This window comes from Cavia porcellus, unplaced genomic scaffold, assembly GCF_034190915.1.
Source record: "Cavia porcellus strain 051 isolate PalLab524CR breed Dunkin Hartley unplaced genomic scaffold, mCavPor4.1 scaffold_8, whole genome shotgun sequence".
Taxonomy (NCBI): domain Eukaryota; kingdom Metazoa; phylum Chordata; class Mammalia; order Rodentia; family Caviidae; genus Cavia; species Cavia porcellus.
Window position 1 is genome coordinate 55,106,715 of NW_026947491.1, and position 14,302 is coordinate 55,121,016.

Genomic DNA, 14,302 nt, shown 5'->3' on the forward strand with positions numbered 1-14,302 from the left:
TCATGTGCTACCTAAATATTACCAATTCTCACAAGTCTGCCTGAAAATTGTGTTCCACACTTAGCTCCCCTCAGGCCACTGCTGCAACTGCTCATTTTACTAAGCCTTGGTCTTTTTTGGTTTCAGTCTACATCTGGGCTTTCCCAATAGATAAAATTCAACATGGTTTTTAAATAGTCTCTAACCTCTAGTTCAATGGAGTTAAACTCTTAGGTATTTTCTTCAAGCATTTCAATTAATGGACTGAATTGGAAAGCTTTTCCTACAAATAAACGATGAGCTGTGTAGGAAATTGGACTCTGAAGAAAATCTCTTGGCAGTCATTTACACATCGGTGATCTAATGGAAAAATTTCAAACTCTACCACATCCCAAAATTATACTACAAAATCAAAGAAAATATGTTTCTACTTTGGGAAAGTGGAAGCATACTTCTACAATGTGAAGGAGAATAATGAGGCTTCTAAACAAAATAGTTGGCACCACTTTGAGCAATCTGCCCATTTGGAAAGAAAAAGAACTCGCCTCAAGACTGTGCATAAGACATTTTCCTTTGGCAATCGAGGAATAGCTGGGGACTGTAATAGAGCTTTAAGGTCAACAGAGGAGACAGTCTATTGTTTAACCGTTTCCCACAATCATTAATTATTCCCTTTGCTTTGTTGTTTAATATGACAAATGTTTTTCTAAAGTATATATATATATATATATATATATATATATATATATATAATCCCAATTGTCATATTAATTTTCCAAAGAAATTATTCTCCATTAGATCAAGATGGAAGAGTAAAGGTATCTGTCTTTTGATCAGTCTTATCCAGAAATCTGCCACTTTTGTTAGAACACTTCATAAATCTTTTAGAGAATAGTCAGTTCAAACCAAAATTAGAGTTCTAATAAGATAGAATAATGCTACAAAAGCTGGGTTTTTAAAATCATATATAAACTATGTCTGTCTGTTCTTCTTTGATGTGCCACTTTGTAAGAACTTGAACAAGAGTTGACTTTTGCATGAAGTACAAAATTAATCAAACAGGTATTTGTTGAGTATTAGATATTTCTTAAATGCAAAACATTTTTGCTCAGTACAGATACATCCTATTTCAATCTCAGGTGTCAAGATAAAGATAAGACTTTAAGTCCCAGCCTGAGTCCACTATTTTCTTATAAGAACTTTTCTCCAACTATTATAGTTATGCCTGTTGATTTTTTTCTAAGGTACTACAGAAGTTACATTTATATTTCTCATCTTAATGCAAGGCAGTGAATCTATCTGATATTAAATATTATTACAAAGCTTGGCACAAATCTTACATGTAGTAGGTATATATCTACTTGTAGTAAATATTAAATCAATATTAATACATCCCTCTTTCTCATAAGTACAAAGCAACAAAAATATATGAAAACTCATTACATAATGTCTCTTTAGACCAAGCATTACATGTTTATGTGCTTTTTGACTCTAAGAGAGAGAAGAGGAGGTCCGTCAACTGAGGTTAAGGCAGTAGACCATCAATTTAATTCAGTCTTACCCAGTAACTGAGTGCACCTATTGTCCATCTTTGGTCATTAGTCCTATTTCCAATACAATTAAGTGAGGGTCCTAAACTAACAGTCACAGCTAGATGATGCTAGCCCCCATATATTCATTCAAGGATGTGTTAAAGGTAGAACGCAACTCAATCACAATACTGTTACATGGCAGTCTCATATCTACTCTAAGAAAGAGATTCTAACTTACCATTTGAAAGTTTGCTATTAAATGTTTCTAATGAGTTTCCAAAGAAGAGCTGAGCATTCTAACAACTGTCAACAGAGTATGGAGTTGACTGACATATTCTTTTCAGCAGGTCATTATGGGTGTGATACTAACCAACAATACTAAATCCCATGAATAGTGAAAACTATTTTTAAATAGTAGCTAAATATACACACTTATTGGCATCTGTCTCTATATAGTTAGCCTTTTTCCTGATAACATAGGTGAACTATGTCCTTATCCAAGTCCAGCCCCCAGCATGTGCACCTGATCCCATCTCCTCATGATGCTCAGAAACACTGATTAAGGCTCTTCTTCATTGTCTCTCAAGTAAACACACTGTTTTACAAACCACTACAACAAATACACAAATATGCTGTGATTTCTCTTTACTCCAACAAACAACCTTTCTTCATCCCTATCTTCAGGAACTTCTTCTCTTATCATCTTATTTCTCTTCACCCTTTCCCACAAACCTCCTAAAAGGAGTTGCTGAACCTCCGAGCTCTTGAAGCCTCTCATTCTCTGTAAGTAGACCTTCACTCCCACCAAGCCCATTCCTATCAAGGTCACAAATGAGCTTCCATTTTAATAAATCTCACAATCACATTTTATCATTCACATTACTTAAAACAAATAGTCCAAATTGCCTAAAATGTCTTCTTTCCTTCCTTCCAGGGCACCAAATATATCTGGTTTACTTTTATATTCTTTGTCATTTTCTAATTCCTGCTCTTCTTCTCAGCTTCTAGGTCCAAATATCTAGAACAGGATCTATAGTACTGCATATATCCAATACGTATTTCTTGAATTAATGAATGAACGAAGCTTCATTAACCAACATTTTGGCACCTACAGTAAGTTAACTGATGACTCCAAGATCAATGGTGTGACTTTTTACATATCTCCCTATAAATGGAGGGGAAAAAAAGCATAACTTCTTTAGACAATTTCAGAGGCATGCACCTTACAAGTTATGTCCTTTGAAATCCCATTTAATATTTAAGTCATTATGAGGCAATTTACCACTCATTATTTTTTCAGATATAGGTGTGCAATCAAGTTTACACATATATAGAGGCTTATCTGCTATATGAATACTTTATCATTCATTGATATTCACTTTACAAGCAATATGTCCAATATATTTATGTGTTTTATAAGACAATTATTTTAGACCAAAGTAGAGAACTTGATTGTTACAGCCTCTCTTTTTTAATGCAGCATTACTCTAATTTATTTCTTTTTGAGTCATTGGTAGGAACACAGCCTCTAAAAATATTATTCCTTTGGGAAAATCTTTTCTGCTTTACCGAACCATTTCTGAGAATACATTGGGATAAAAATCAATGAATAAATGTATTTACATGTTTTTAATATAAGACACTTCTGTTGGCATTCTGTGAGTTTATCCAGGGAATATTAATGATGGAAATGAAGATTTTTAAATAGATACAATTATAACAATAAATGTTTAAAGGATTAAGATGCAGTAATGACAAGAATAGATTGTATATTGGTATTACTGGATGCATTTTTCTTTTACTAATAGCATTTGCACATTCAAATGAACTTTGGCTTCCGACTAGTGCTGCATCTTCAAAGTAAAAAAAAAATCAACAAGATCCCCTGGGAGGCCCAGATATTTAGCTATAAATATAATAACCACTAGAATTTCTACACTAGCATAAGTGTTATTCCTCTAAACTGAAAACCTGGTAAGTGTGCACTATAACCCAATGCTGATGCCATCTGCTCAGAACATTTTTGGAAGTCTTTCTCCAAAAACATCACTAAAACATGTATCACACTGTCTATCATCCTCAGACAGCAATGTGTTCATGGTTTGTGGATAGGTATGAAAAAAAATTATTCAGTTCAAACGTCTAATAAATTAGGTGAATGATAAAACTGAGTAATACTACCTTGAATCTAAAATGAGATTTTTTTTAAATGAGATTTAACTGAAAAATAAAAATGTAGATGTCTTTATAAAGATTATAAAGTTGCTCAGAAGGCAAGTCTAAAAGAGGAGGAGATTAAAAATGTTATTGAGCAACCGCATAGAGTTGAAATGTATGCAGCCTCCAGGGATAAATACTGTGAAAGTTTTCAATCACTTTGATTACAAATTCAAGAAACTTTGTTTTAAAAATTCACTCCAGTGGGTATTATGAAACCTTAGTTACCCAAGGTACAAGGAGCCAACTTTCCCCATCTTTCTCGGGATTATGCTTCCCAACTTTAAAAATAACTACATTATTCACTAGCACAGCTCTTGACTCTTTATTCGGAAAGAGTCTTACAAATAAATTAGTTTACTTTAAAATGTTTCAAATGTATACATAACATAGGAAAAATGGAAAGAAAATAAACCTTAATTTTATTTCAGAATTATGTAAATATCTATTTCAGGTAACACTGAATGCTCTCTCCCAGGTAATGTTTGAAACCTAACTAAGCATATAGTTTATTTCATCTGTATAAGAATTTGTAAGATATATTCTATTATTAGCTTCTCTTTACAAATTCTTGGGCAGGTCCCTGAGATGATATGCCAAAAAGGATTAGAAGGTATAAAGTTTTTTTACCTGACGGTTTGTCTCTGAATTCTACAAAATTCTAGGTAAGCCTACTTCACCATTATGATGTTAATTTCATGTATTTTCTGGGCAATACAAAGCAAAACTAACAGTGCTCAAAGATAAAAAATTCTTTTTTTATCAGTCCTCAAGTCTTTGTGAACTAGCCCACCTCAGAAAGCCTCTCTAAGGGTGTGGCATTTAAACTGAAACCTAAGGATGAGAAGGAGCCAGTTTTGCAAAGCTTCAAGAAAAAGAGTATCATGGGTCTGGTTCAAGAAACAAACTTTTCCAAAGACTGATATTTGCAAAATGTCTTTCAATACTGCCATATCTTTCCTAATACCTTTGGACATCACTGTTTCTCATTACCATAACACCAGTAGTACCCCATGAAAAACTGTGGAAGCTATTATCAAAAAATAGAGGAATAATTGTTTCTTCTCCTATTTGTAACCTCATCGGCTTCTGGGCTCTTAATCTTTAAGAACAGCCCAACTCCCCAGGGAGATCTGGGATTCCTGTCTCAGTGCTAAAGATGCTGCTTAGATTGATAAGTGCTCTTTCAAAAGTCAATTGTTCACACTCGTTGATAACAAAAACACTAAAATTGCATAAATATGTAAAGAAAGCAAGGAAAGGTGAGGGAGCTCAGCTCTCGCTACGGAGTCAAAAGCCATTTGTGTTTCTTCTTTAAACAAGATACAGAGCATATTATAATGTGAATCTATTAATAGATAAAGAAGTGCAGAATACTATTGGAAAACTGAGAAATGAAGAATCCAGACCTGGATTTTTTTTTAATAAACATGGGATCAACTTTATTAAAAACTATGTTTAAAGTACTTAATCAAAAGTGTCCAGGATTATAAATCCCAAGTATGATTGCAGTCTCCCCTCTCATTAGTGTTTCCATAAAAAGTTAAATTCACACATTTTGCCTTTAAAATATTTTAGTAAAAATTTCTAAAATGTGCAATACAATTTCCAACAGTTTAAGAAGAAAAGGTCAGTGTTAAAATTAAGCCAAATTTGGCAGTCAAACTACCAATGAGACACAGGCATAAATGGCTTAGCCATCGCTCCTGTGCAGTGTGCAAACCTTCCCCAGGATACAAGCCTGCACTGATCGAGAAGTCTCTTAGATACCCATTGCCTGTCTCAGGAGCAGTTGAGCAGCAGGCACACGTGTCCTCATGGGTCACGTGCCTGAAACCACACAATCCCTTGCCTCAGGTTACAATGCTGTTCTGAGGGCTTTGTGCTCATGCCTCTCTCTGGGCCTCCACCATTAGAATATCTGCTGTTTACCACTTCCTCCTTACCATTTCTAAGCTTTGCAGTCAACTGTTCCAGGTTTGGCAGTTCTCTTTCCATTTCTGTATTGACTATTCAAAAAGCATTTATTGCATAAAAATTATGTCTCAAGCACTATGTTGGGCACGAAGTGGGAAAAAAAAGGATGTGATTGTCAATCATATGGCATTAAAAAGGAAGAAAAATATTAAATAGATGTATTGGCCAGGGATATTGCTCGGTGGCTTAAGTGCTTGCCTGGTAAGTACAAGGTCATGAGTTCAGTCCCCAGTACCAAACAAAGAAAGAAAGAAAACAAAAGTTATTTCTTAAACAAATGTATTGTTACAATTTGTGGTAATCCAGTATTATTATGGTGAAGCACAGAAAACTCATTCAGCCTCTAAGTTCAGAAGATTTTTCTGAGGAAGTAATAATTAAATTAAGATGTAAAGAATAACTAGGAGAGAGCCGGGAGAAAAAAGTGAAGAGAAGATATTCAAGGCATAAAGTTAAGCATAAGCAAAGGCCTGAGAACAAAAGGGGCTTAACATACATGGAGATGAAAAAGAAGCCCAGTCGGATCTGGCATGAGACAAAATAGGGAAGGAGGCAGGAGCCAGGGCTTGTGGGTAATGTTTAATACTTTTCACAGCAGCGTTGGCTAATAAGCAGTATTGACATGGCATGTTGATTATATTTAAAAATGACTTCTCTGTTCTGTGGGAAAAAACTAAAGAGAAGTCAAAAATAGATGATAGGAGGCCAGTTATAGAGACAGTCGTTCAATCCAGAAAGACTACATCTTTTTTCACATTCTCTGATCTATTCCAATCATTATGCTCCACCCTGGTGTTTCATAGAAAAGCTTGACCTGAACACACTAATATCCCTTCCCTTTTTCTTCCATGTAAAAAATCATTCAACATACATTCAGCAATCTAAGAAATTGTTGTGTCATGAAGATGTAAAGGTGTTTTGGTCTTATAAAGTTATCAGATAGCTAAAGTCTTTATACTCCCCTATATTACAAGAAGACATTTCCTTGAATCTTGTAAGACAAGCATTTACTATTTTGAAAGTGAAAACACATCTATCAAAACTTGATTTCAACAATAAATTTAGTATTACCATTTTATCAGAGGAGTCTTTCAATTCAAGTCCATGGGGCAGTAAGAAAAGACCATGAACTCCCTGAAAGAGTATGTATCTACTGAATGCATTCATGCTTGGTAACTTTCCTATAAAAGACTCAACCCTTCATCAATTTCCCTGGGATTCTAAGTGAATGACCAAGATTAACTTACCTATGCCTGAGAAGCTTTCCCAGCATCCTCCTGGGCACATGACCTAGGCCTAGCCAATCAGTTATCCTTGAAAATGACAAATGCTTACAAAGAGAAAGCAGTTGTTTTTCCTCTGGAGTAGCTAGCTCAGACTGCAGTGGCCATGTTTCCTGCAACATGGGAAAACCCTTCCAAAATAAAACAAATATGTAAAATAACAGATACGTGGATTTAAAAAATAAGAAATAGATTTCTGCCATCACTGAATTCCTGATTCCACTCATCTGGGCTCTAAGGTTGTAATTCTTGCATCTTTTCCTCCAATTCTGGGATCTACTCCAGTATTCTTCCAATCTACTTGAGCTGAATGAATAATTCTGTTTTAGTTAAGCTATTTCAGTTGGCATTTTCTGTCACTTGCAACAGCATTAGTCTTGGCTTACAAAAAAACACCCAAAGAGCTTCAGAATCATTCCTTTAGTATAATGGTCTGATAGCAAAAACCACCAGAGATTTTAAGATACTAAAATTGAAACTCGACAAATATAATTAATCTTATTTTGACCAGCTAACATTCAAAGAAATAGCTATGACTTAGAGACCTACAAACATTTTGTTGCACTTAGTACTGGAGAGTAAAGCTTACTTATACATCTGTCAAAAGCTTATTCAACTACATTTACACATTAAATGTTTGCTTAATAAATCTAATAAACTATAAGATCACTTGAAGTTACAAAGCAGATGGCATATTTTAGATAAATTGAAGGTAATTAGATAACTCTCATAAAATTCATTAATTCAATACATAAAAGAATCTAAAAATTCCATGATTGAAAGAGACTTTCAACTTGCTTCTAATGTTAATGATGATATAAGAAGCCTAACTGGTAAATCACAGAATATGGAAACACTTTATTTAATCAATAGTGTAGGTCTCTAGAACATCCTCTAAATCAATAAGATATGTAATAATGACAAGAAGCACCTAAGAGGGAGAGAGAAAAATCGTACATTGCAACAGCCCAGAACCATTATCTGAACTATTCTAGAAGTGTATTTAACATAAGAATACAGTCTTCTTAACTTCAATACTGCTGGCAATAAATAAAGTCTACCTTTCCTCCCTTAAACTAAAAAGACACAGCAAAATAAATAAATAAATAAAAATTTTTAAGAGACACATCATTCTGGAAACCTCACAAAACTAGAAAACAGTTCTTAAAATCTTAGACTTCCCTAGTACACTTTATGATATATTCACCTGCAAGACTGCCCAAAGTGTCTAACTACTGAGTACAGTGACGAGTTATTATCTGGAATGTGTATTACAAATTTAAGCCAAAGAAATATCAATGTAGTGTAACCTCACAGAGAATGGGGCATTTTAAATAAACAAATCCCACCAAACCAATGAAGAAGTGAACAATACATGTAGAACAGCAAGAAGAGAGGCCCCAATTGGCTCCAGTTTAATGTCACCTGGCCCCAGAGCTCTTCCATGTGGTGCAAACTTTCTCTCTCACTTTACATGCCAGAGAATCAAAGTTCACAGCATGGAATAACTTGCCTACTTCCTCGAGGCATCTGGTATAGATATGAAATGCGAACACAGCCGGCTCCAAGTCCTACATTTTCACTAGGTCTTGCTGCTTCCTCCTCGCTACCAAATTTTTTCACTTAGGCCAAGTTTTAGTGAATAAATGCTTATAAAATGATAATAAATTTTAAATGTAAATACCCTTTCAAGATAGTAAATATGGAATATATTTCCTAAATTCTCAGGGGAACTTTTTCTTCATTTTTCATTTTATTCAACCTTCTAGGTCAAGTTTTGGATTATTTCACCTGCTGCAACTGTATATTGTGTCTGACATAGACTCCCTCTTCATACTAGCATCTCCACAGACAAAGACTTCTCAAAATATGTTCTTCCACTCTTCTCTCCATGAAAATTTTTTGTTGGTGTTTTGTTTTGTTGGGACAGAGTTTTCACAATGTAGTTCGAGCTGGCCTTGAACTCAGCAATCCTCCTGCCTCAGCCTCTCGCATGCTTGGATTATAGATGTGTGCCACTACACCCAATCTGAGAATTTTTTAAAACTATGTTTATACCTAAGTACATATGTTTATTAAGAGTCACTAGAATTCTGGATGAAATCAAAATTTCAATTGTGTCTTAAGAGCAAGATCTTTGAGGTTACTCTTTCAGTGATCCCCTTGTTTTATTTCATTAATTGTAGTACTGTAAAGGATTGAAGATTCAAAAAGAAAGGAGAGAGATAGAAAAACCACTTTCAAATATGTGAGAAGTCACTGTAGTTATACATTTAAACAATATGATCTGAGATTTCTGGTAAATTGGTTGACTTCTAAACACAGACCATAGCAATGATTTATGAAATAGATGGTATTTTTCAATATCTTACCATTTAATCTCACTTGGAAATATTATTTATTAGGAGTCATATATATTTCTTATTCCATTCACTCACTCAAAACACCAATATAAGCCTTCCTATTAATAAAAGGAATCACTCCAGCATTTTCCAACTGCTTACACTAGACTAAGACTCTATGTACAGTATTAATTATCATTAATTTTCATGACCAAGCAAATCTGCCTGGTGTGAATGTGCACTCAGAGATGCCACTATGTAAACTACTATGTGATTGGTGCTTCTTGGGAACTGGCAATGCCCAACCACAGACTGATCTGAAGGTAGCGACTATCTAATCCCCACATAATGGAAACTGAGGCTTAGGAAATTTAAGCAGTGCAGATGTATCCAAAAAAACCTAATCTTAATCAGTATGATAAAACCCATTCTAAATTTTCCTAAAGTACATTATTGAACTGTGATACCTTAAAACATGTCCATATATGCAGACATTTCAAGTATACAAGCACAAATACTCAAGGTGCACAAATCTCAGTAGCAGATTACCCATTAACAACTGTGAATCAGAGCCAGTTTTTCAAGAATCTTTCAGAATAGACTAGGATCCAGAAAACAAATACATGTCAGATTAACCGAGCTTGACCATTACAGTGTTATGACTTACACCAAATTATCAAGACATCTCCTACGTGAAACTATAGGTTCAAAAAGCAGACCTATAGGTTCTCTGATCCATAGTCATAATAAGTTTGAAACTTAGTTGGAAATAACCACTGAATATATACCTCGTGAATTAGTCAGTTTTCTGTCACTGTAACAAATACCAAAGATTAGGTTAATTTGGTCTCACACTTTTAGGAACTCTCGTCTACGATCCATTGGCCCCTGTAGCGAAGTGGCACATCTTGGGAGGAGCAGATAGTGGAGCAAGACTTCTGACCTCATGGCCAGGAAGCAAGAGGGAAAGGAGGAGTAATTAATGTGATGTCCTACTACCACCTTGAGGACAAGCTTCCAGAGACCTAAAGACTTCCTGCCAGCTCCGTCCCTTTTTTAATAGTGCCACATCTGGAACAAAGCCTTTAAACATGGATCTTTGGGGAAACCCTTGAGATTTACACTATGGCACCTAGAGATGGGCATGCATCATGTGATACTTGAATACCAAATTATCCTAGGTGTTAGTTCTTTCATGAGCCATAGCTTTTATTCTGAAACGTAAACACTGCAGAATGTGACTGGGTTCCAGGATAAGTCTGAGGTCAGTGAGCTGCAAAAGTGTCGTATGGCTTCTGCAAGAGAAATGCACTAGCAGACATGAACCTTCATCGCCTTGCCGAGGAATTTCTACTTCACCTCATCGCAGGGAAGACAGAACATTTCTAAAGTCTATTTTGAGAGCCCTTACATTTTTCTCATTTTTCATTAAATATTTTTGAACACCTACTCTAACACTAAATTTAGCATTAATCAATAGTACATTCAAATGAATGGAGAATGGTCCCTGTCCTTAAGAAACTCACAGTTCAAAAAAAAAAGAAAAAGAAAAAAGAAAGAAAAGAAAACTCAGTCAAGAAAAGGAGGAAAATACATAAATAGATCAATCTTAAAACTGATAGTAGTGATAACAACAGAATATGAACAAAGTGCTGGGGAAGGATTAGTTCAGCCTACAGGTTGAGCCAGAGGTTGGAGAAAGATTCACAAGAAAACAGGCAACAGTACTAATGGGTCTTGATGTGCAGGGAGGAGGGCCTGGTTAAGACGCTGAGACACAGAGCAGGTGGGAGACAGCTGCTTCTTGCTGTGTAGTTAACTGTAAGTGTGTAAGAGGAAATTTTCTTCCAGTTGTCATTATGTCACTGCTCTGTCCTCTCCTGATAAGATTCACTAGGCTATTATTTGAATGAAAGTGGAATTGAGTTTCAAGTATAAACTATTGCAATTTTCAAAATATGTTTCTGGGTGCTTTCAAAAATTAACCACAGCATCCTCACTTTTCAGCAACTCGTAAGAAAACATAAATGGTTTCCTCTTCAAACGGCATAACTTAAAGGTCACAGCTACACTAATCATCAACATTTATTAAGGTAATATAACCCCAAAATTAATTAGTTTCACTAGTGTGTATTTATATTGGCAGCTTGGAAGTAGCTTCCCATGTTCCATATTGTATGTAACAGAAACATAGAAGCCATGCAGAATATAAAATCATTGCTCACGTGATGAACCCCAAAAACTTTACCAGGAAATTCTGAGAGCTGAACTACCTATTAAATAAGTGTCTAAAGAGTTCTGCTGGCTTTCCTGGCTCTTGTAATCCCAGCACTAAGGAGGCTGAGGCAGGAGGATCATTGCAAGTTTGAGACCAGGCTGGACTACGAAAAGAGCTCAAAGCCAGCCTAAATCGCATAGCAAGATCCTGTTTCAAAAAGAAAAAAAATTCTATGGTACCTCCAAATCTGAACTATTCTTTCATCATAGTATAATAATGTACCATGGAGCCAATTTCCATAGCAGTTTTTAAATAGAGATAAGAAAACATTTTGGTTGGGGGTTAGAAATCAGCAACCTATGACATTCAGGTAAACCATCTAGCCCCCACACTTCACATTCATAGATTTCATTAAAGAAGATTGGTGCACTCCTGAATATCATTGGCTCATCTCTTTTTTTTTATTTTTCTATTTCATCAAGTCTACTATTGTTCCTTCAGCAAAGAGAGACACTTACGTTTTCCATGTATATTCTGGATGACACAAGCCTTGATTTCTGTTTCTACAGTGTATCCTTATGCTCATGCAACCTCTAGTCCTGCCAACAATAGATGTGTGAACTCAATTACCTGAGTTCCATTTGTCTGATCAAAGTTCACACTCAGAAAGGTTGAAGAAAAGCATCTTTCCACACTGCCATCTCACACTCATTACAGCTGAAATCAGAAGTGTCACACCAGAGGAAATATTGACTAAAATCCTGTTTGCTGTTCATTCAGAAAGGTTGCTTCCCCAGAACTGCTGGGACTCACCTTGCTAGAAGAGAGTCCTTCTTGTATTCTGTAATAGTCACTGCACGTCCAACTGGGCACTTTCATTTTTGATCTTATCCTAAGGTCGAAGTCACACACTTACCCCATCAGAACCTAGCAGCAATGATGTGCTACTGTCCAGTCCAATATCTTTAAATTAAAATAGCAACAAGAGAAGTGCAGAATGGCTATTTACAAACTACTTGCTTCCTTGTAACTATCTGAGAACTGGCAGGACAGTATGGTATCAACTGATAGGAAATGACACAAATGACAAATGAACATTGTCTAATTAGTTAGGCATTGTTCAGACTCAGAGACAAAAGTAAGAAAATTGAGAGTTAGGGATAGAACTCCATCCTTCTCTAACCCTATTGTGTTTGTGTACCGCAGTACATATTAATGTAACATCAAGCCCTATTTTTAGACCTCTGCAATTCCACAGGCATAAATCATTCTGTGCCACAAGTCACCTTTGAGTTAGCGATGCCAAGTTTAACATTTTGCAGGATCTTGCAACAATACAATTGGAAGCAAGTGATATTTAAATTGAATAGTGATAACTTTAACAGAATAAAATTAGTCTAAAAATAAGATTATTTGAGAGAATTTATTAAGTTATAATTAAAAGAAAAAGTGACAAACGTGCCACTTAGCTAATCCTCTCTTCACAATAGCTTTCACAGTTGAATTTGGAACTCTTTCTTCTGGGGGAAAGAAAAAAGCTAATGAAATAAGTAGTCTTGTTTTTCTTTTATGTAATACTGAATAATCCTCAGTGATTTTAGCCACCAGGGTTCTCTCTGAGTTGCACATCTGACTTAAAAGGGAAAGGCATAGCACAATTTAAAGTTCCATGTTTGTCAAAGTGTTTTTTTAAAAGCAACATTCATACCCATTGTTGAGGAAACAGAATTAAAAGCAAAATCTCCTCCTAACCTAAATATCTTGTAAGGAAATATTTTTATTCCCGAATAACATTAAACCAGCATATAATGTATATTATAAACCATACAATGAGATATTGCAAAGACTGAGATCTTATTATATTATAGAAATACAAATCATTACATGCATATATTCAAGATAAACAATAGTTCTCAAGTAAAAAGTCTTGATAACATCATTTGTCATTCACAGATCATTCAAACCTTACCTGGTTATTTAGGTCACCATCTAACGTTAGCTAACTGGCTTTATTCAGAGCAGAAACAAAACTTCTCTTTTCTCAATGGCAGATGGCAGCTGTGTGATTTGATTCACAGAATTTGAGCTTAAGTATCTCAAGTCAGGCTCCTACCCTCCCATAGCCTGGGAGGGTGGGGTGCTACCTTCTTGATGCTTACACTTCAAAACATGGCTGCAAGGCTTGAAGGGAAACATTGTTGGGTCCTAAGGCTGAAAAGGGCCTATTTAGTTTTCAAAAGGATTTATATCCACTTCAAAGAGAGGAGAAAGTACTTCAATTACAGTACAGGTTTTCTAAGTAAATGCTCTAAGGAAAAGGAAAGGAGACTTATTGCTTTTGTTATCTCCTATTTTTAATTTGGATTGTCCTTGCATTGTACAGGTTTGGTGAAATTACTATAATGCAAACTCATTTACAGGAGACTACACAGAAAATCAAAAATAAAAAGAGCAAAGCAAAAATGATTTCTCAATCATTAAATTAGCAAAAATTAATATCTTACGCCAAACCACATACATTATGAACTATAATGATTATTGATAACATAGTTCACTGGGGAAAGCAAATTCCTAATAAACCTTGTTTTCCTGCTCATTTCTGGCAGAGATGATGATTTCATCTTTAAGTGTCCAGAAGTAAATTTGTAATGATAACCAAAGGGAAACAATTAGCTCCCCTGTACGAGATTATCCATACAATCATTAGTCATTAAAAATGTATTATATTGAGTACAAAGAGGAGTTTGCGTTCAT

At 35.2% G+C, this 14,302-nt stretch overlaps 1 protein-coding gene across 4 annotated transcripts in view; it reads right to left on the minus strand.

The window, feature by feature from the left end:
- Tafa2 (TAFA chemokine like family member 2) overlaps positions 1–14,302 on the minus strand; it is a 481,707-nt gene that overhangs the window by 390,587 nt on the left and 76,818 nt on the right. Inside the window, exon 1 of one of the 4 annotated variants that reach the window (XM_063255055.1) lies at positions 12,362–12,733. The exons of the other annotated variants lie outside the window; for them this stretch is intronic. The gene's annotated coding sequence lies outside the window, so the exon portion shown is untranslated. Of the gene's footprint in view, positions 1–12,361; positions 12,734–14,302 lie in introns of those variants that run through there. 4 annotated transcript variants of the gene reach the window in all.